Below are 22,472 nucleotides of genomic sequence, written 5' to 3' on the forward strand. Positions count from 1 at the left end.
TTACAAGTTACCTAGTCTGCGGTGTTTTGTTAGAGCAGCTCAAACAGACTAAGACAGCGTTTATAGCCAACAGCTTGTTATTACTCCTTTTATCTTGGTCTGACTTTTAGCCATCTCACGAAGTTCACGTCAAGAATTGCCTCCTCCAGGAAACCCTCCCCCATCCACTTCCAGTCTGATTTGGTTGGCTCTTCTCTGTGGCCCCTCAGCAGCACGTGGGTCCTTTTGATTCACCATTTTGAGGAATACACATCAATACACCTTTTTGTCTCCCTTCTAAAGCTAAAGCACAAGCTCATCTGTGGGCAGGCACCGTATCTTCTTCAATTTCGAATTTCCAACAAAGAGCCAGGTCTTGACACTTCACACATGCTCAAAGAACATTAACTAAGTGAATAAATACATGAACAAAAAGAAGAATGAACGAATGCTCATTTTAGAGTGGAGGCTTAAAGGACAATACCTTAAATCTCAAAGAATACATTTCAAGTGGTAAATTCCGACAGTGCTGATAGAGGGGACATTTTGCCGAGAGCTGAGCTTCCTAAAGGGTCATCGGACTACTCCAATGGTGACACTGGCCTGCCCTGCTCTGCTTCCCCACCATCAACTTAGATGAAGCACTTGACCAGATATGGGTAAACTCAAAAGAACAGTTGTCGTGCTCATCAAAATGAACACCGAGAAAGATGGGTGAGGGGTCACCTATGAGATCAAAATGACCTGCTTTAATTCAGGATCTTGTCGTGAGGGGGGTTGATGTGAAAATCACTGTGAGGCAGCCCCATGATCTGACTAATAGCTAAGAGAACATATGACAAGTATTTTGTGAAAAATAAGATGTCATGCAATTAGTAGTTACTGGACCATTAAAAGCAAACGTAACTTTATCTCACAGTGGTAGAGGTAACCACAACTCATGAACTAAGGAGATAGCATGGCCACATGCAACAAACAGACCTACTAGGAACAGGCAACAAGGGAAAAATCAAGTCACGATCAGACAGATCTATAACAACAATCATTTACTGAGGTTTTACCATATGTCAGGCAAAGCTAAAAGCTGAACATCCACTGAGAAAGTAACTGCTCCAAGAAAAGTCACAGGGCGAAGGCATGGTGACAGTGAGACTGAACCCACACAAGCTCAACAACAGAGCTCTTAACCAGAACCACAGATGTCTTCTAAGGATGGCCCATGATGCTAAAACGGTCGAAGGGGACTTGGTTTACCCCGGTGCTAACAGGCAAAAACAGGCCAACCTGCTTGGTGGGACGGGCAACAAGTGTGTCTTAAGTCATGGCATGACTCAAAACTACTAGGGTAGCAGGTCCTAAGTTCTAGGTGGCCAGTCTGGCTTGTGACAGCTATTGAGGGACTGAATTCTAAGAGAAGAATGGGGTTGACAAGGGCTGAGCATGGTATCAGGACTACAGTGAAAGCAGCTCAGACTGGGGCAGAGCTCAGGACCCAGCAAGGAGAAATGTGGGGCTGGCAGGAGCGGAGTTAAACATGGCAGGGGTTGTTGTGTACCCACACACCCTGGGACACAGAGACATGCAGGTTAAGGCTGGTGGGGCTTCTGGTGCATAAGCTATCTTGGGCCTGATGGGCTCAAGTCCTGGGGCAAACACCAAATTGTATACTTGAAAGGGGTTAATTTTATGCTGTGTAAATTTTACCTCAAAAAAAAAAAAAGAAGAAGAAAAACCCCCCAAAACCAAAACTCTACTGGGTTGTGATGAGTTTGTGGGCACAGGGTCTGCTGACAGGGTACCTGGGACCCTGCACTAAGGAGCTACCAGGGGGTCTGAAAAACATGGCTCATAGGTATAGTTGAGGTTGCTGGAATGTCTAAGAAAGAAAAAATCAGGAGAATTAGACTACAGTAGGTAATTTCCACTCTCTGAGCTCACCTGCCTTGTGGGGAAGGGAGCTATGGGATTACTCATGATGCTCTAGAAAGGTGACCTTCCATTTATGGGTGGTAGATTTTAGCCAGTACTGACAACAGAGGCAGAATGTGCTCTCTCTCAGACTGGAGCGGAGCCTATCAACCAACCATATTATAGAACAAATGCAGATGGTTCTTCAGTGAGTGTAGCCCAGACAAGATGACCTGGGCATCTTTTCCATCACTGAGAGTCTACAAAATTCAGCTGTCTGGACTCTACTTTTCTCACAGAAGCCCCAAGTGTTGGCTCTCTTACATAGGGAAGATGCACATGATTTAGCAGTTAGGTATCTTTTCATCTTGTACTATGGAAATTGACGCACAGCTTAGCAAACCAAACCACCAATGCCTGCATCTATTCTTGTACTATAAATGTGGGTACAGCAGAATTGAAATACTTATCTGCAAAAAAAAAAAAAAAAAAAAAAAAAAAACCTCCTCTGGCCAAAAACAACTGTGTGTGAGAACAACCTTCACAAAATTCGCTGACAATGTATCTCATGATTCTTTTTTCTCATGGAAAAAAAGTAAACATTAAAAAAAAAAAAAGGTCAAGAGAATTGCTGGCAAGATAGACCTGATTAAGACAGTATACTGAGAGAAAGATTAAGTAAGCAGATGTGTGTCAAGGTGAGTGGTGGTTTAGATTTACTGGACTGCAAAGTGCTGGCCTGACAAACACATCTTTGTACAGGTGACTCTGGAAGAGAGTATTTAAATAACAATGATTGGTTCCCTTTTAAAATTCTACACATATTAATTACTCAAACTGAAACCTAAATGGGACTAATAGGATCCATCATCATCCTAAAATTTACAAAATCTAGGTAAAGTCTGACTTCCGCAGGTGCAAAAGCAAACCCAAAGTTGTTAAGGAATGAGACCAAAATCCCACAGAAAACCAGTAAACAGGACTGGATAGAAAGTTCTGGCTGCTAGAGAACTCTATTAAATCTTATTACCTTGCATGAGTATTATCATGTAAAACAAGTTGTCTAAGAACCCTAAAATTACAGCAAGCCTAGGAATTTGATCCCAAGGCCAACTTTAGCTCATAAACCTTTCGTACAACAGAGGAGAGATGTAGATGGACGCTAACATATAAAATCAATGTCTTTGCACCCCAAGTATATTTCAATATGCTTTATTAGCTTAATGGATTATTCTAGCAAAAAAGAGAGGCACACTCAGCTAGGGTCCTAAAAGTGTTTAATGAAGTGACTATTTGCATAAGTGTGGGTAGGTTTGAGGAGATTAACCAAAAAAGAAAAGAAAAAAGGTAATAACCATAAATCATCAAAGAGGGAGCTCTTAACTGCCCCTGGGCTTGAAGGGGCAAGAGGAGGTAAGAGGAAGTACTGGATCCCACTGGTGATCCGGTGGGAGCCTCCCGGGGAGATGCAGCCACAGAGGTTTGTGGGCATGGCCAGGACAGCAGGAGGAAGCAGAACAGAGGTGAGAAGAAACACCACGACCCTCTCCTACTCTCTGATCTCCTGCAGTATCTACCAATGGCCAAGTCCCACTAGGAGAGAGATTATGGAGGATACAGTCTATAGGGGTCGTGACCCCACTGCCCACAAGCACGGAGCAGAGGTGAGAATAGAGAAGGGGATGTAAATGGATACAATCCAGTGCACCTGATCTTTCAGTTTCCAGAGGAACTTGTGTCCACTTATCATGAATTTAAATGCCCCCACCTAGGTCATGTAGTCCATCATCTTGCTGTCAGGAAAACAACTCAAATTCTAGCAGCTTTAGAGTAGGGTATCTTTGCATATCCTTGCCTGACTTTATCTAACTCACGCATGCTTTATTGTCTTAACACTCTTTCTTGTCTAGTACCTACATCGGTTTCCCACAATTCATGTCCTACAATTTGCTTTATACTTAACACTCCCCATGTGATCCTTGAGAGTTGTTAGTAAGTCACACAGATGTTATTGTTTTTATCATAAAAGCTTAAATTTTATTAAATGTTTCCTGGTAAGCCTTCCGGTTCCAGTAAGAAAGTTCTTGGTGGATGACCAGGTTCAGGATGGCGCTGGCGGGGAGAAGGGAGAGGAGAAATAGGACAAGTTCCGCTCTGCTATCAGCTGCGTGACAGAAGACACTCGGTCTGTTTTGTTCCCTGCGCTGTCCCACCACCCACAACAACAGTGTCTGTTGAATGAAAGAATGGCCTGGTGAAAGATGGATGAGCAGACGGATACCATATATCAGAATGGCCCCCAAGATCAAGAACAGAAAGGTCAGCAAAGACAAGGAGGCAGAGGATCAGACATAGAGGGACACAGTCCAGAGAGCTAGAAGTCTACAGGACAAGGATCAAGATGTAGACCACTTGTGGCCAGGAATCAAAGCTCCAAAGGCAGAAGTAGGCGAAGATTCTGATTAATGGACACAGCTCACCCACAGCAGAAATGGAACCTTGATTCTGACTCTGGGGTGTTTTGAGGCACTTCTCACCCAGGGAGAGTCCTCAGAGAAAGGCTGGGTTCTGAGCTGCAGTGGAGGCCTCAAACTGTACTGAGAGGACAGGGGTTGTGACATTTGCCTTGTTTATAGTGAAATCCTAACTATCACATAAGAGCTGTGTTCCAGGGGGAAAATGTACTCCTGAAATCCCAAAGTGTCATTTGAAATATGATGCTATTATATCCCCTCAGAAGATTTTTAGGAACTTAAAAAAAAAAATACACAATTGTGTATGCAAAAGGTCTATCATGGTCCCACCCCAACTACCCTTCAATCATCAATGACTAGATAAAATAGTTTATCAATCCACATGCCTTACCAAGCTCCCTTCCACAGAACCCACATAGGGGTATAATGCATTTCCATTTCATGTGTAATAACCAATTCTTAGTACAAAAATTAAATGCAGATGGTGGCAGCCCTTCAGAGAACTTATGACCAGAATCGAATTGAACTGATAGCCACACCAAAGAGAAGACAGACCTGCCTGGGCTCAACTCCTAGACTTGCCCCTTACTAGCTAGATGATCTTAACCGAGTTGTTCAATCTCCCTGAGCATTGGTTTTCTTGTCTGTGAAATGGGATAATACCTATCCTATTGATGCGATTATGAGTGCTGGACACAGAGAAAGCCTTCCATAACTATTTGCAGAAAGACATACAAACTCTATTGCAGCTGTATGACATCCAAGTATATTAATATCAAAATGTTACAAATTGAATTTGTATCGGGGCTTTGCTACAATTTCATTCATGTATGTGTGTTTAAATATTATCCACATTTAAAGAAACACACAAATAATGTCATCAGATTTTTTTCAGGTGCATTGAAAATTGCTCCATATGGTGCTGTATGCATGCACCACTGAGAGCCCAGAAGCCATCACGGGAGTTAATTACAGAGCTCGGTGAACCTGGAGGAAAAAAGGCCCGAAGCCCCTCTGCTGGAAGAAAAAGTGGGCCTGAAAAACTGGATCATTTTCGTGGGAATGTAGGGTTCTTTTTCTCTGGCGCACACCTTACCTTTTTTGTATTGTCTCACTCACCAAACAGCCATACACTTCTAGAAGCTAAAATCTCAAAGAAAGGAAAAAAAAATGAAGTTCCGCTGTCTCTGACTCAACATTTTTTAAATAAAATTTCAAGAGATAGTTAATGCCTTGTGTTTGGGTGGGGTTCCTGATTATCTGCAAGAGAACAGTCTGCATCCTTTAGCATCAGCGGGTCTAAAGCATAAACAGGATAAACACCAGCAGCAACAAACAAGGCGTGACGTCAGCCACGGTCACTGGGGTGAAGCCTCTGAACTCCACAGCTTCGGCTATCACTGCCCCGGATGCGGGGTCATTTCATTTTGCTAAGACTCGTGAGCTACTGACACTCACCCTGGTTAGCGGGGCCCGCGGAAATGGATAGAGAACCTGCTGAGCTGGGAGGTCACCGAGACTCAGCCCACAGCTTTTCTGGAATCACAGAGCCAAGGTCAAAGGGCACTGCGGGAACCGCCTTGTGCATACATATCTGATCGAGGCCTATTCGAAGGTAACTCAGAAGAAGTGAGGATGCCTTCAAAGTCTAAATTAGATCCTTAAGCATTTCCTAACATGGGGAAGAAAAAAGGGGAAAAAGTTGTCAGTGATCGGGGTCACTGGAGGAAATTCTGTCTGCCAATACTTGAAACACATGAATTCCGTCAATCCATGGCACCCACACGGTGTGTGTGATGTATTTGCAACAGATTCTGTTAGCCTGGGATCTGCAAAAAACTGAGGTGACTTAGTGCTGGGCACAGCACTTATTTCCACCTCTCATTACTGGTATATCTTGACGGCCGTCAAAATACAATACATATGTTCCATGAGATTAAACAAAAAATGTGAAATCTTGCTTCCTAGATTTTACAGAAATGACAAATATAAATGTTACACAGAAATACTTTCTAGTTTCCAAGAATTCTCATATCATTTCATATGTGTGTGTAATAGACACACAAAGTTATTCTAAAGGGAAAATATCAATATTGACACTTTTCCAAGCAGCCCAAAGATAGAATAAAAACCTATGCTAAATTATGACTCAGACAAAGTCTGAGTAGCAGATATACTTGTCATTTGGGGTTTGAATAATTCATGGCAGCAGTTTTATAGAAGTCTTTAAAATCTGAATAACAAGAAGATAGTATGGATTTTTAGAGCAGCACCTGACTGGTTCCTACGGCTTTGGTTTCTCCTCCCAAATGCCTCTTACATGGAAAGGCTAGTTCTTAACACTGAACAGATCCGGTAGAAGTAGTCTTCAAATTAAAAAAGTTTGAACACTGGAAATGTGCTAAGAGTAGATCTTAAGTTCTCCCTCTCTGTCTCTCTCTTATGGTTTACTGTATGAGTGAGGTATGGATATGTTAATGAGTTTTATTGTAGAAATTATTTTACAATGTATACATATATCAAAACATCGCATCAGACATCTTAAATATATATTATTTTTATTTGTCAATCATATCTCAATAAAGCTGCAAAAATTTTTTAAAATAAAATGTAAAGGTAGTATAAAGTAATATGCTTAGATATGAGAAGGCTTCAAATCAAGAAAACTTATTGCTTTCTAAATCTCTTTGCATGTAGGTAAATGTGCAATTACGTGTGTGTCTGTGTGTATGCATGTGGATATGCTTATGTGTGTGTGTGTACACACATGCATACAATGTGTAACTTCAGAGAGGGTAAAGCCGTAACAAAAAGGGCAGCCTCAGTAGTTATGCAAGTTATGGAATGAAAAATTCCTAGTTACTGTAGCAACTGCTAGATCACATGGCACGGGAACAAGCAGATACAAAGCATCTTAAGTAAACAATCTTGTTTTTTCATGTTTTGTACATTCCTTGGTGTTTTTAGAGAGGCGTGCCTTTGGTTTCTGCAGTAACCATCTCAGAAACCTCATCTCACAGTTTGCAGTGGGTTGGGCGAAAGGTAAGATGGTGTCAGTCCTGGTTCATTGCACAGCCATAGAAAGTTGGGATTAGAACAGGTTAAGAGTATTTACAATGTAATGAAATATTGCTAAAACTATTTGAGAGGCAAATGAACAAGTAAAATTAAAAAATAAAGAAAGAGAAGATTAAAATAAGACAAAAATAAATTTGTTTGCATAGTAGTAGGTCATTTCCTCTCTTTTTTGGGGGTGGGTATGGAGAAAAGAGAAAAATGGACTGAAAAGAAAGTATTTAAGTAATAATAAACAAAAAATGTTCTCTTTCTGAATATTATTGTGCACTTAGGGTGCCAAAGAGGATCGAAATCCTCATATACAAACCTGCCCAGGTAAGATCCTTGCTCCATAAACTGTGATTCATCGAGTCTGAAAGTTTGTGTCTACTCTTTACCAAACATGAATATCCCCAAAGGCTTGTCTACAAACTGGCCATTGGTGATGAACTCCCCTGTCTTTCCTGCTTGTCATTTCCAGGTTAATTCCCCATGGCACAAAATCTTTAATTTAAAACTTTAAATCTCCAATGAACTGGAATCCTGGAGCTGGTGCAGCTTGGGAGTTGTATAGATTTGGTTAGAGGGCTTGAACTTAGGAAACATTTCAAATCACCCACAATACCAGATTCGGGTCCACAAATATTGATTGAAAAAGCACAGTGCTAGACATCTGGTATAAAAGTTCAAATAAAACATGGGGATTGCCCTCAAAGAGCAAATTCTTTATGAGATAGACATGGGAGAGAGATAAATTTGCATTTTTTAAAAGCAGCAGTTTGGAGCTGGGCTTTGGATAGTGGTCAACGAACTTCGCCAATATAAATAACTAGGCTATTTTCTCGTTTCTTCTGAGTTCAAGTCAGTAAAATCTAGCTTTTTTTTCTTTTCTTTTTTTTTTTTAGTTTGTCATTTTTTGGGAGTTGCATATCTCAATCCTCCTCAGGACATTCTGAACTCAGAAAAACAATTCCAAATATTTAATGACTTGACTTGAAATATGGCTTTAATACCCTGATATCAGAGATACTTCTAGCTGGATATGCTAGATCAGCCATCTGTCCTGTATCAACATCATTTCACGAAGAGTAAAATTTTAGACGTTCTAGCCACAGTAGTATTTTTAGAACATAAAAGAACAAAATGATTCTTGGCACTGAGAGGCAATATTAAGCCAGAGTAAAAACTGGCTACCCAAAGCCTCCTGAGTAATTAATTGGTATCCATTTAATATGGCGATATTTTCCCCCAAAGTGTTCAATATCCTCAAGTATGGATGCTGCTGAATTTGGGAAGAGGGTTTTCAATTTAAGAAAGGAATTTTAGAGCTAGAAGAAATCTTAGATATCTAATCTCCTAATTTTATAGAGAAAGCTCAGAGATGTGACTCACGAAATTTGTCCTTAATATATTTAATTTGAAAAAAAATTGTTAACAGAATTTCAATTCCTTCAGAATAAAATGGATTTTCAAATGCTGGCAACAAAATAGTAAAGTAACTGAAGAAAAATTTTGCATGTGATAGCTAATCAAGAAATCTTATATTACAAAAATAAATCCCAACTATAATAAAGACCGGATTGAAAGTGCATCTCCAGAAGAGATAGAAGAAAATAAAATTGAATATCTGGCCATAGAATCAGGAAGAACATTCTAATTTTAAAGGCATTTTTTAAATTAAAAAAAATATGAATTAACAGTTTTGCTCATATATGTATAAAAATAAGTAAACACGTAAGAAACAAACTGGGGGAAATACGTGCAACAAATAAGACAAAGATTTACATCCTTAATATATAAAGAGCTTAGTCAAATCAATGAGAAAAACCCCAATGGAAAATGGGCAAAGGAAGTAAACAGACTACAGAAGAAAGATAAATGAATTGATATAAATTACAAATATGTGACCTCGTTAAAAAGAAATGTAAGTTTGAACAAGATAATACTCCTTCTTTCCCGTTGGCCTAACAAAAATACTTAGTTTCTCCTCCTAAGAATCATAATATCGCAACAGCCACTGAAGGCGAAGGTGCACGGCAAGTGTTGCTGATGCAGGTGAAAACTGGCACGAGCTTCATGGAAAGCGGTCGAGCAACAACGTACAAGATGGACACAGTTCATACTTGTAAGTAGTAATTACTCGGCTAGGAAGTTCCCCTTAAGAAATATAAAGCTAGATTATTGTAGGGGTCTTCGGCCATGCTGCCCTGAACAAGCCCAATCCCGTCTGATATCGGAAGCTAAGCAAGGTCGGGGCTGGTTAGTACTTGGATGGGAAGACTGCCTAGGAAGGCCAGATGCTGTAGGCTTAAAAAAATAAGGGATTGTAAGCTGGCAAAGTCCTTGCACTCTGTGAGGGCAACCAAGGGTTGCCTCACCTAAAAAGAAAAAAATAATAAAGATTTTTATAGAGAATTGCATGTCAGATCTTTTTTAATAGCAACATTTTGAAAATGTTTGAACCCCCAGAAAAGGGTGGTTAAATAAAATATATTATGGAAACATAAGGCAAGCCTCATAATGTATATTATGGAATGGTGAGGGAGACTGCGGTTAGTTATCACTAAATTTTTCTTTTCTTCCTTGTAGCTTTCTATTATTTAAAAATTCTCTACGAAAGGCATGTATTATTTTTACAATTGGTATAACAGTTTTAAACAAAAAAATCTTGAACAGAACTGCACTAAATTCCAGCAAGTTGCCTAATACCTTGTTCTTCAACTGTTAAACACCTATAAACCTACTTAGGAATAAAGCCTGTTTTCAAAAACAGATTCAATCAGTAAAGCAGGTCAACAACTATATGAAAATACCATTTTTTTTGAGAAATATATTTTGTAGTTAAAAAATGGGGGAGGGGAGAGGGGAACATGGTAAAAGCCAACGATATATACCTTTCTATAGATCTGAGATTTATGATCTCTGCCATTTATGACTTGTGTCCTTAGGGGGCCATAACCCGGGGTGTTAAAAAGATGATGCTTCATTTAGCAAACGCCTCACAGGACAATTTCCTGGAAGCGAATACCAATGGCCCTCTCCTCTGTCTGCTCGTTGCCCTGCTTCTTTACTGCCCTGTCTTTGTTTTCACATCCGTCTCCCTCGCTAAGTGGTGGGCGCCTCTGCGGGTCAAATCCAATCTCGCTCTCTTCTCTGTTCTATTTTCTGGGACTTCTGGTTCATAGGTGTTCGACGAATGCTTTTCTCAATAAATGGAGGCGAGAATAAAATAATCTTAGTCAGATATTTAAAAAAAGTCACTCTGTATAGGAATAGAAGAAAGTTTTCCTGAGATTAAAAAGTATTTATGCCCTCAACAAAGTCAACTTTATGTACTGTGGCTGAACAGCCACTAGTGGTAGCAGCAAACTAAAGAGCTCTTTGTCCATCTCCCATCTTCACCTAGCATGATTCTTTTATCTGTCTGTCTGTCTGTCTGTCTGTCTGTCTGTCTATCTATCTATCTATCTATCTATCAATCAATCATCTATCTAAATTAAGTTTATTGGTTAATAGAATTGTATAATTTTCAGGTGTACATTATCATTTGACATATGTATATTCTATTGTGTGTTTAGCACCCAAAGCCCAGTTTTCTTCAGCTACCATATATTTGATTCCCTTTACCCACTTCACCCTCCTCCTATCCCCTTATATTTGACCCCCTTTACCCCTCTCTACCTCTCGCCTCCTCTCCCATCCCACTAGTAACCACTAGTCTATAGTCCTCCGGTAACCACTAGTCTATAGTCCATGTCCATGAGTCTCTGTTTGTTTGTCCTGTTCATTAGTGTGATTCTTTTAAGACATCTCTATGAGCTCAAGCATGGGAGAGAATCTGACATAAGCTGCTAATGGTAGAGAAACTAAGTGACTGATGAGAATGCTGGCCTCTTTCTGAAGATCTCAGGGCAGTTGGGTAAACGACCAAATTCCCCAGTGTCAGTCAGTCCCCACATTCAGCTAAGGAATACACATTCAGTTTGCTCTGGATCTTCCACAGGCCTTTGCCACCCAACTCTTCTTTTTTTTTTTTGAGGTCCCTCACCCCAGATTGAGATGTCTGCAGCCTGCCATCCTCTGTCACTCAGAAGGAAAAGATACCATTCCTGGATTTTCTACTCTGGACTGAAGCAGTCTCAAAACTTAGGTTTGGGCCAAAAGAGGATCAAAACACTCTTTACTACATTCTCACCTAAAGGTTCTGGAGTAGCCAGCCAGAGGCGGGACAGGAAAGAAGTCAGAGCTAAGATGCAAAATTGGCAAAACACAGGGGGCATGGCCCAGGAGAATATGCAGCTGCAGAAGCTGAATATACCTAGGGCTGCCCTGATCTTTTTTAATAAGGAATTTTCCAGGGTGTGGTAAACTTTTCTCAGGTCCGTGCAGATCTCTCCTATACGCCAAGATCATGAGTAATACTAAAAGACAGGAATTTGAGATTTACTGACTTGGGACGGAAATAGGTCTACTAAAAATTGAGATAAAGGTTAGATTTGATTGCCAAATTACAATGGAAATATCCTTTAATAGTTCAACAAGTCGTGAGAGGTTTCAGACCACAAGCATCTGGCATTTACGTTTATGTCTTAAAAGACAATGAGAACAAAACTGGCTCTCTGCTTTGTTTTAAGGTTTCTTCTCTTGGATTTTAAGCATTAGTCAGAATTCTGCCGTATCTAAGCTTCAAATCTTCCCTTCATCACCTTGTTGGCTTAGCCCTTAATCTCAAACCTATGGGTGGGTATAAATTAGCACCAACTTGGGCTGTGGGTGCTCCTGTCTCTGCCATTTTATATTTTGAAGTTCTACTCACTTACATCTTTAAAAATTCCAGCCATACAAATTACTAGAAGAGACAGTATTAACTCCGTGGCTTCAATCATCCTTTGGTTCCCATGTTTTCAGAGTTATATCTGAGTATCGTTTTAATAATGAAACAATTTTTAGAACTGTGCTTCCCTATGGGTATTTAATAATACACACTGAATGACCCCATTTATTTTTTGCTGACAAAATTGTTTGTGTCCGCTCTCAGGAGTTGCTATGTTAATTTTCTGACAGGGTAACTGCTAATAAATAGGGGAGAAGCAGTTTAACAGAAACGTTTTACTGGGGCAAGGGTCATTTCAATCAGGCTAGCCTCACCTCAGGGCCCCACGAAATAACACTTCAGGAGCACAAAGAGATAAAAGGACAGAGACTGAATTACAACTTTCTCTAACAAACTTGAAGGACCTCTGGTAATTAGTATTTTTATTAGTGATTTTTTTTTTGCATTTGATTACAAAAGCTAAAAATTATCTATTTCACTAAAAGAATATTATCAATGGAGATATTTTTTTAACAGTTCTTGTATTTAATGAACTTTAAACACGATTGTATAGTATTTATTGCGCATATTAGAGAAAATCTTTCTAATTCTATTGAGCAGGTACCAATTTTTGAATGAAATCTTCCCTTACCCAATCAAGACACATGATATCTAAAGTTCTTTCCAATTCCGATGACTTTCAGCGGAAAACTCCAGGATACTCAGATTGGTTGCAAAAAATAATGCAGCATCATAATCCCTCCACTTGTAATAACAATAAGTTCATTGGGCAGGAAAAGAGCATCCATCAACCATAAAATTCGGTTTGGGCTTTTATTATGCATTGTACCATTTGGGGATCATTAAAATTCTTTATCCATAAAAGTATCAATATAGAGATTGTTTTACCTCTGTAAATTCTAGCCAAGTCAAGATCATGAATGAAAGGTTTAAAATATCATCTATATGAAATGCATACTCTTCCTCTTTGACTGCGAAGGGCCACAATTTTACCTTGATACCTTCTGTACCACCTCTACCTTTGCGGTCACTGAGATATGCTCTTATGACTCATTAAGTTTTCATGAGCCTCCTTACAAATCCCTACCCCCAAGCCACTTCCTGCCATCTTAATTGTCTTATTATCACCATTATTCTTTCCCTGTACGTATTTCTTGGATCTTGAGGAACCCCTAATCCTTTATTCTGATTTGGCTTGCCTCGATCACACCCAGCCATTCCTGGAACCTGAACAAAGAGAACTTTTACAAGGGTTTGTTAAAATTGTTGAGCCTTGTTCACTTAATTATGTACAAACGTATAATAAAGGAACACACATGTCATATCTTATTTCCCTACTTTTTTTTTTTTTATTATAGGAGGGTAATATTGGAAAAGAAAAACAAAACACAAAAACAAAACTTGAAAAACCTTTTTCAGGTAAACCTAAGAGCTATAGTATTGACTTTCACAGACTAAAACAAGTCCCTTTTGCTTCAGTAATGGAGTGCACTGTTTTTTTAAAAAATTAAAGACAAATTTTTATGTAATGACAATAAGAATATGGTCATGTTTTAAGTAGAATGTGGGTATTTAACATGATCTATTAGAGAAATATGTACTGCACACTTGCCCACAGTCTGTTATGTTCTGATATTTTCAGCGATCTTCTATTTTTGCTATCTTAAAAAACATTTAGAGCTGCTGTATACCAGATGGAATTTTTCCCTTCCACCCACTTCCCACTGCAAAAGATCCTTTGCATCTTACATGGAAATCTTTTATAAATTCCTTTTCCTCATCTTTATCAACTGAAGTATTTGAATCACTCAGAAATCACCAGTTTGGCTGAATCAATATGAGGCAAATATACAGCACAGGAAATAAATTTAAAGTGAACATATATGCCTGCGTGGTGTTTATTAACAGAAAGTACTCACGTTTCATGCAAACTCGAAATTCATTTCTACGAAAATAGGAATCGAAGTCGACTCTCAAGAAAATGGAGATGTAGTAGCATATTTTAGGATAAAGATAATGAACTGGAATTGAGCTATAATTGGACATTCTGTCTTCATAGGGACTTCAGCTCAAGTTTCTGGATTTGAGACCTCACAGCAAAGCCTTAATGTTTGTACTGGTTACCCCTTCATGTAAAACCAACAGAAAGAACTGTGAAGAAAGGAGACTCAGAAAGCTTTGAGAGAAGTCAATGTGACCCATTTTTCCTCCTGCCAAACTGTTCCCCCAGTGCGCCAGCAGAGTCTCAAAAATTCAAATCTAATCATCTTTTCCCTCTTGCTTTTTAAATTCCTCACGAGAACTCCGTCTTGCTCTTAGCACACAATGTTTGGCTAAGCCTGTCAGGCCTTGCATCCTCTGACCCCTGAACCTCTCACCTGGCCTGCCTCTTCCCTCCTTCCCGCCCCCATCCCCTTATGCTCCGGCCACTTGGTTCTGCCTTTAGAGCTACAGCACCCTCTCTGGCATCAGACCCTCTGCGTCATCACACATGTTCTTTCCTCTGCCTTGAATGACCATCTTTCCTCATTTCTCTTAGTTATTCTCCTGACCCTTTAGATTCCATCTCCTCATCAGGGACCCATGCACGTCTCCCTAGCCCAGCTGAGCTGCCCATGACAAGCTCACGTTACACCCTGTATAATACCGTACAGGTAACTGTGAATTCAGCCTCCCAATTTCTTGCAGAGCACTCACTCCCCAAAGGCAGTGATGTATCAGGACAGTCCGGCAAAACCAGGGCACATTGGTTCCTATGTCTCCTTACCCCTCAATATCACTTCATGCTTTTATTTCCAAGCCTCGGTAGTACACAGTTGTCACGAAGGACCACCATCTGTATGTGAAGAACTGTCCAGCTGTCTATCTTTACATTTTTGTCATAAAGTATCCATTATAAACCCAATGAAACTGAATCATCAAAGATTTCTGGTGTTACCTGATCAAATAACGATCTATAAGGTAATAAAATTGTTATTTTAATGCAGATCCGTCCTTAATGCTGGTAGAGAAGAAGAGTTGCCAGGGATCTGGAATGAGATATACCACTGAGGAGGGCAAAAGCCAAAGAACGATAATCTTTTCTTCAATATTTCACTTTAATGATTTCTCAAACACACTAGAGATAATAGGGCTATTTTAAATTAATAAGTATAAGAACTAAATACACGTAGGGAGCTCCATTCGTAGCACAGAGAATACAAGATCCCTGGAGAAGGTAAGTTTGATAACTCTGAGCTAGTATCAATTTTCTTTTTCTTCTCTTTTAAAAGAGTATTTTTATTAAAATATAGCTAACATATAATACTGTATTAGTTTCAGGTGCACACCACAGTTATTCAATATCGATATACCTAAAGAAGTGATCACCATGATGTGTTCAGCAACCATCTGACACTTTACAATGCTATTACAGTATTATTGACTAGATTTCCTATGCCGTACACCACATCCCATGACTTATTTGTTCTATACCTGGAAATCTGAACCTCCTATTCCCCTTCACCTCCCCCCACCACTTTTGATTTTTTAATGATCAATTTTCTTAATTGGGCCTTTACAAAGAAACTTTAGTATTTTCAGAAAAATAAGCAAATAGCATAATGAAAAATTCTTCTATCTTGAAAATACAGCAAATAAAATTTAAAAACCATTGGGACTTGCAATGGGGTTCTTATGAGAACCTAAAAATACAAGTAATGAGCAGATGGCTCCATCGCACAGCATGAGTTCATCGCTGCCTTTCGCTGGCTGCCTAGCTGCCATTTTTCTGGAGGAAAAACAACAACAAAAATTAGAATCTATAGAGTACATGAAGTAAACCGAACTTGCAAACCTTGCTTTTGAACAAAGGAGAAGAGTATGATTGCTGCAATGATGAAATATGTTTACCAAAGGTATTTCCTTCTCTCTGAATGCCTGTGGAATTTCTTGAACACCTCATTAAATGCTGTCTTGAATGGTTACTTGTTTCCCTTGCGTAATTGTTTTCCTCAGCTAGACTGTAAACTTTTCGGAGGCAAGAACTATCTTCTATCACTTTTGCCATATTAATTCTCATTAAAAATGAACTAAAATCACTCACTCAAAGACGCTTATTTCCTATGAAAAAGTGCTTTGGTACCAAATCAACACAAAGTCAAGATTTTGTTATTAAGAAAACTAACGTGGCTTTTACATAGTGTGTTCTCAATTTATAGATGGGCAACTAAATATATTAGAAATTGCCTATTCCACCTGGATTCTGACTTTCAACACTAAGCAATAATGTCATAAAATTCGATTTGTCTTTAAGTAGTTTTTTGGTTAAATTAAATTACCGGTAAATTTCAAATAATGCCAAGATTGCTCTTAACTTTACTTGATTAGATGGATAATGCCAGTTTGACTACGGAATGATAAAACTGCTTTACCTTTCAATATTTCATACAGAGTAAAAAGAGGGCTCTCGCCTTAGACCTAGGTATGTATATATGTATGTATGTATGTATTAAAGTCACAGACGAATTAAAAGTTGGGGAAAGGCCAAGATCCACTTTTTCTTTGGGGAATAAGAGTGATAGCAGCCGCAGTACCTCAAATCACTTCTCCCCTATTAATCCCTGCACAAGGAACCCTTTGACGTAGGCAGAATTCCAGGATGAGGCTGCAGGAAACAGGGCAAAGGAAATTCTAGGAGGGGTTGAGTGAGAGGGACCCTGCCCTGGCCACAGACCATGCCAAGATTCGGTTTCAGAATGAAAGCAAAATCCCCTTCCCACCCATCTATCATAAGTGCATTTGAAAAGGGGAAGGAAGTAGGGTGGGTCCTCAGACTTAACAAAGGAACCAAAGAAAATGGGGTGGGGAGTAGGGGTTGGTGCAGACGTGGTCCCCAGGGAAAGTGTCGCTCAGCATGGCTTTCGCGTACATTTTACAGATCCTTATTTCAGCCGCTTGGAAACTGGGAACACAGTTCAGGAGCTACTGTTGGCGTTTCCACTGCACAAGTGGACACACTCCGAAGCGTAAACTGCATTTCAGGAAAACCAGTTTCGGTTTTCTGGTAAACAGAGCAGTGGTTTTCCAGAAAACAGGACCACGGTCTAAATATATATTTTAATACAGCTATTTCACTGATAAAATGTGAACAGGTTACATGCTTCTCAAATCTAAGTTAGGACTCAAATTCAGCAAGCACCTGATTTATCATTTTTTTTTCTTTTATCTTTCCTGCACCTACCACCACCATTTCAATAAGTAATTGTTCTGTCTCTACCCTGCAGGGCTGTCATTTTAGTAGGTCCTCTTTCTCAGGACTGTCATGCTTCTTAGCATCTTGGCTTCCTGTCCTCCCTCCAATGATGACCGCTGGGAGAAGATGCTCTCCAGAGGCCATCAGACTTGAGCTCGTGCTTAGCCCAGCGCTGTTTCATCATTCAGCAGCCTCTGCTTTCTAATCTGTCAAACTAAAATAATATCTTACTCTTCCTCCAATTCTCCTTTTTATGAAAACTAACAACACTAGTCAATGGCTTCTCAATATTTCTACAATGAAGTGAAACTTCTCGGCTCTCGAAATCCTCCACAGCCTGGTCTCTGTCTCATTTCTCACTAAATCTTCCTTCTCCTACCTCCTTGTCACCATCTCCTCCTTCATTCCCACCCTTGGTACTCTGGTGACAAAGAATGGTTCGTGATTTCTAAAAAAAATTACCTAGTATTTGGACATTTCTGTGCATTTTCTAATGCTCTTCTTGTATTTGAAGTATTTAAATCCAACCTAAAACTTACTTTAAGGTCTACATTAAACTCCACCTCTGCCGTAAGAGAGAATCCTCTTTTTCTAGGTGTAAATTCCAAGTGTACACACCTAGGCCTCTCTCTCGGGATTATCAACACTGCTTCCTTCTATCTATTATTTGTGTCAATGTCTTTTCTCCATGAGTTGACAATACTCCCTCAGGGTAGGAGCTTGACTATACTAACTGAAAGTTGAAGCTACCACAGTTATTCTAGATACCCTACAACATCAGCTTTAATAGAGGTGTATTGAATGAATTAGTGACCAAGCTTGAATAACAGTATAGCAACTCCAACTCAGACTATACGGGTTAGGAGAGCCCCCCTAAAGCCATAGTTAATTCTGAAGAAGGCATACACATCATTGAAGTAAATGCCAAAGCTCTGGCCACATAATCCAGTTTATTCAGGGGCTACCAGAGAGTCTCTCTGCTTGAGGTACTGTCACAGTGTCTGGTCTAAGGAGAGGGTTTCTGTAGTCCCCATACTGTTAGCCAGAACCCCCATCTAACAGTTTGTTATTCAGATAAACACTGAGTGCCTTAGCACATATCTGACACCGGAAACATACTGCAGGAGAGCAGAGCAAAGTGAATGTCTCATGCATCTTTTTGACAAAGGTGACCAACCATTCTGGTAATAAACAGAGCATCCTCATGTCTATCACTATACCAAGAAACCTTTATAAAAATTCAAAAGTGGCTTCATATAAAATAGCACACACACCTTCCCATCGCCAGTCATCAAATTCTGCCAATTTTACCATCTGAATGACTCAACATCTACGGCCTTCTTATTTCCCACAGTGGCCACCCTGGTTCAGGCTTATATGTTTTACCTGACGCACTACAACAGCTTTCTCGGGATTCCCTCCAGCACCTTCCTCTCCCCACTCGATTGTTCCTCTAAGGCAGTGCCAGGAGATCGTATGAAGACCACATCTGATTATGCCACTTCCCATCTCTGATGACTCTCTTTTGCCAGACAAATGAGTCTAAACGCCTTAGGGTGGCTTTCCAGGTCTTTCACTTCTGAATTCTAGCCTCTCCTAGAGCCCGCTGTCTTCATTCCCCGTGAATCACCCAGTGCTCAAGTTGTGTCTTCCTACTTGTCCTCCATTAAATGCTCTTCCGCACCCTGCCCTTCTATGACCATCAGTTATTCTTCAAGGTCAAGCTCAAAAGTCCCTGGTTGGTAACATAAGCTCCTTCCTCTATTGATATAATCATAGAATTAAAAGTAGAAACAGGATGCCCATATAAGAGGTAATTTCTTTAAAGAATTAATGACCAAATGTTAATTTCACTATCATAATATTTAGAAGAAATAGTCAATTTCTGTCTCCTTCTTAAAGTTCTCGCATAATAATTTTCAACACTTAGGAATGAGTGCTGGCTAATTTTGCCTGTAGCTAGTTCAAAGAAAATAGAAAAACTAAGTGCTTCCTGAGAAACTTGCGATAATTATACATTTAACTTTTTTTATTTCAGAAATACCTTGGCAAAAGCATAGAATAAAGTGATTCTCTAATTATATGCATTTATAATCATGGCATTTACCAGTTTAAATAAATATTAGAAATGACTACTCAGAAAGGTCTAAGCCCTTTCAATTGGTAACAAGACATACCAGCAACAAAAGCTTTATTCTACCAAATTCATTCTACCAAATTCAGGACTACTTCGAAGTAGCTTTCTCGTTTTGGCATTTATGTATAAAAAGGGATGCAGCATTCTAGAAACGGAGACACAGTGTTGTTTAGCAAAAAGAATGACTCAAAAGGCAACTTGGATTCTAACTCAAATTTTATCACTGCCTCCTTAGCTTTGGTCCCAGTAATGGTAGATGAGGTACGTAAAACATTTTAAAGACATTTTAAAAAAGGAAATCTGTATGTCACTCCAGGGTTTGGTCATTATTGTTATTGTTATAACAAGAGGAGGAAATCACAGACTTAGGTTTACATTAAGTAAACTGCAGTTTCCTCTGTACATGTTGTGTGTTCTGAGTTTTCAGGAGCAAGAGCAGATGATGGCCGTTGAAAAGAAAACAAGGGCAGGAAAAATGAACCTGCTTCACCCACCTCACGGACACTGTAAATTCAATATGCAGCAAAGGTATAGATACACTGAATGCTTAAAAGAGTAATGTTATCTACCAGATGGTTCTTACTCCTAATAAATTATTGTAAAAAGTGTAAGTATCTAGTGTCAAATAACCTAGTTAGTGAAACGCCATGTAAATATCAGCCTTGAATATGGAAACAACCTAAGTGCCCATCAATGGAAGACTGGATAAACAAGATGTGGTGTGTATATACAATGGAATATCACTTGGCAAAAAAAAAAAAAAGAATAAAATCTTACCACCTGTGACAACATGGATGGACCTAGAGGATATTATGCTAAGTGAAATGAGTCAGACACAGAAAGACAACATCATGATCTCATTTTTGTGTGGAATCTAAAGAATAAAATAAACAAACAAACAAAACAGTGAGAGGCTCAAAGATACAGAGAACAAACTGATGGTTGCCAGATGGGAGCGGGGTTGGGAGGCTGGGTGAGAAAGGTAAAGGGATTGAGACGTAAAAATGAGGCGTTACAAAACAGTCATGAAGATGTAAAGTGCAGCATAGGAAATACAGCCAGTAATATTCTAAATTACTATGTATGGTGCCAAATGGGTACCAGACTTAACAGGGGGGACAACTTTATAAATTATATAAATATCTAACCATTGTGTTGTACCTCTGAAACTAATATAAAATATTATTGAATGTCAACTGTAATTGAAAAATACAAAAATAAAAAATTAAAATATTAAAAAAAAAAAAAAAGAAATATCAGCCCCGAGAATTGATAAGTTCAACTGATGTCATCCTGTAGGAGGGAGATGGCTGAGTTTATATTTATCACTAAAGAAGAAAAATCCTTAACATTCACCTTTCCTTAGTCTCAGCTTCATTTGGAAAAGCCTAGGTAGGAAAAGCCATAATTCCGATGTTTATTTATACAACATCTCTCCTCTCAGAAGCACGGACACTTCGGAGCTGTTAATGCATCCACGTTATGACATTCACACGAGAAGTAAAAAAACTTACTGTCCCATTTTACAATCTTAAAATGAAGGTTTGGAGATAGATAACCATAAGCAAAGCTGCAAATCTCCTACCACTAAATTTCTGTCTCATGTGAAAAGTCTTTACAAGTATCAGACCAAATTCAGATTTCTATTATTATACATTTGGAGGGTATTATATTCTCATTAGCTATGACTACAGTATTCCAAATTGAACTAAATATAAGGCGAATGCAACACAGTTCCCTTTTTGATAAGCATAATATTGTTTGTGGCCTCAGGCTGATGGTGTCTAGCCTTGGCGAAGAGGTACTCTACTGTTTGTTTGATTTCAAAAGATCTTGCCCTATGCTCAGGTTGTTGCTGGCCCATTGAATCGAGTATGAGCTCTGTTGTAAAATATATCGTTCATTTTAAGGACCACTAGGAAAGAAAAATGCCCACAATTAAACTATGACACGGTTTCATATCATCAATTGTTCAGATTCATCGTGATTTCAGAGATACTAAAGACTGGGGAAAATGTGCATCTTGAAATCAATAAAATATGGCATGTGAAAACTGTTGCTCTTCTAACTAAAATGAATCGAAAGGAATATTGCTTTGAGAAATTCAAGCCATGCGCTAAGATATTCAAATATGCTAAAACAAGCAGAGGTTGGGAGTTGGTCTTGGATATAGTCAAATTTCAGGGTGCTTTTGACGACTTAAATAAGTCCCTGAACTTCACAATAGTACGTAGCAAAGTGAAGGCTCCTGAGACCTCCATTTGTACTTAAAGTCAATAGACACCCCCAAAACAGTTCAGTTACAAAGCTTGCCAAGTTACTCTCCCCCTTGAGACACTGTTAAGATTTGATGCTGCACTGTTTGAGATATTACGGTATTAAACTGAACAGCCTGCCATTCTTGAACATCTCACCTCCTCTCCTGCCCGATAATGCCCTGGCCTTTGTACTGATGGCCTTGGATCTGAAAACACATGGAGCAATTTTTCCCCCCTTGAAAGGGGTGAAAATAAAATTCCAAGAAAGAATTAAAGTCACAGGAAGACATGTTTATAAGCACCGAGAAACCGTCCCCTTCATGAGCAACCCTGGCTAGGTCACCGAGAGTGAAGACTTATAAACAACAACAACAAAAAGTCCATGGACAGCAATGTGTAGCAGAAGAGAGCGGTTCCACTGCCTTCCTGGCACGTCGGCTGTGCTCTCAGTTCTAAGGCTCGGTCTGAATGGCTGCTTTCAGGGGAAGCGGGCAGAGCAACCCTTTCCCCTCGTTTAACCACATCTCAACAATATCACTCTTGTTGGAACACAAACATTCGTAGGAGACTGGGAAAACTCCCCTTTGATTCT

At 39.4% G+C, this 22,472-nt stretch overlaps 1 protein-coding gene across 1 annotated transcript in view; it reads right to left on the reverse strand.

Annotated features, from left to right (window-relative positions):
- The window catches only part of RAPGEF5 (Rap guanine nucleotide exchange factor 5), a 201,137-nt gene that overhangs the window by 71,232 nt on the left and 107,433 nt on the right, over positions 1 to 22,472 (reverse strand). The window lies entirely within an intron of this gene.

The sequence above is a fragment of the Rousettus aegyptiacus genome, unplaced genomic scaffold, assembly GCF_014176215.1.
Source record: "Rousettus aegyptiacus isolate mRouAeg1 unplaced genomic scaffold, mRouAeg1.p scaffold_m13_p_13, whole genome shotgun sequence".
Classification (NCBI taxonomy): Eukaryota; Metazoa; Chordata; class Mammalia; order Chiroptera; family Pteropodidae; genus Rousettus; species Rousettus aegyptiacus.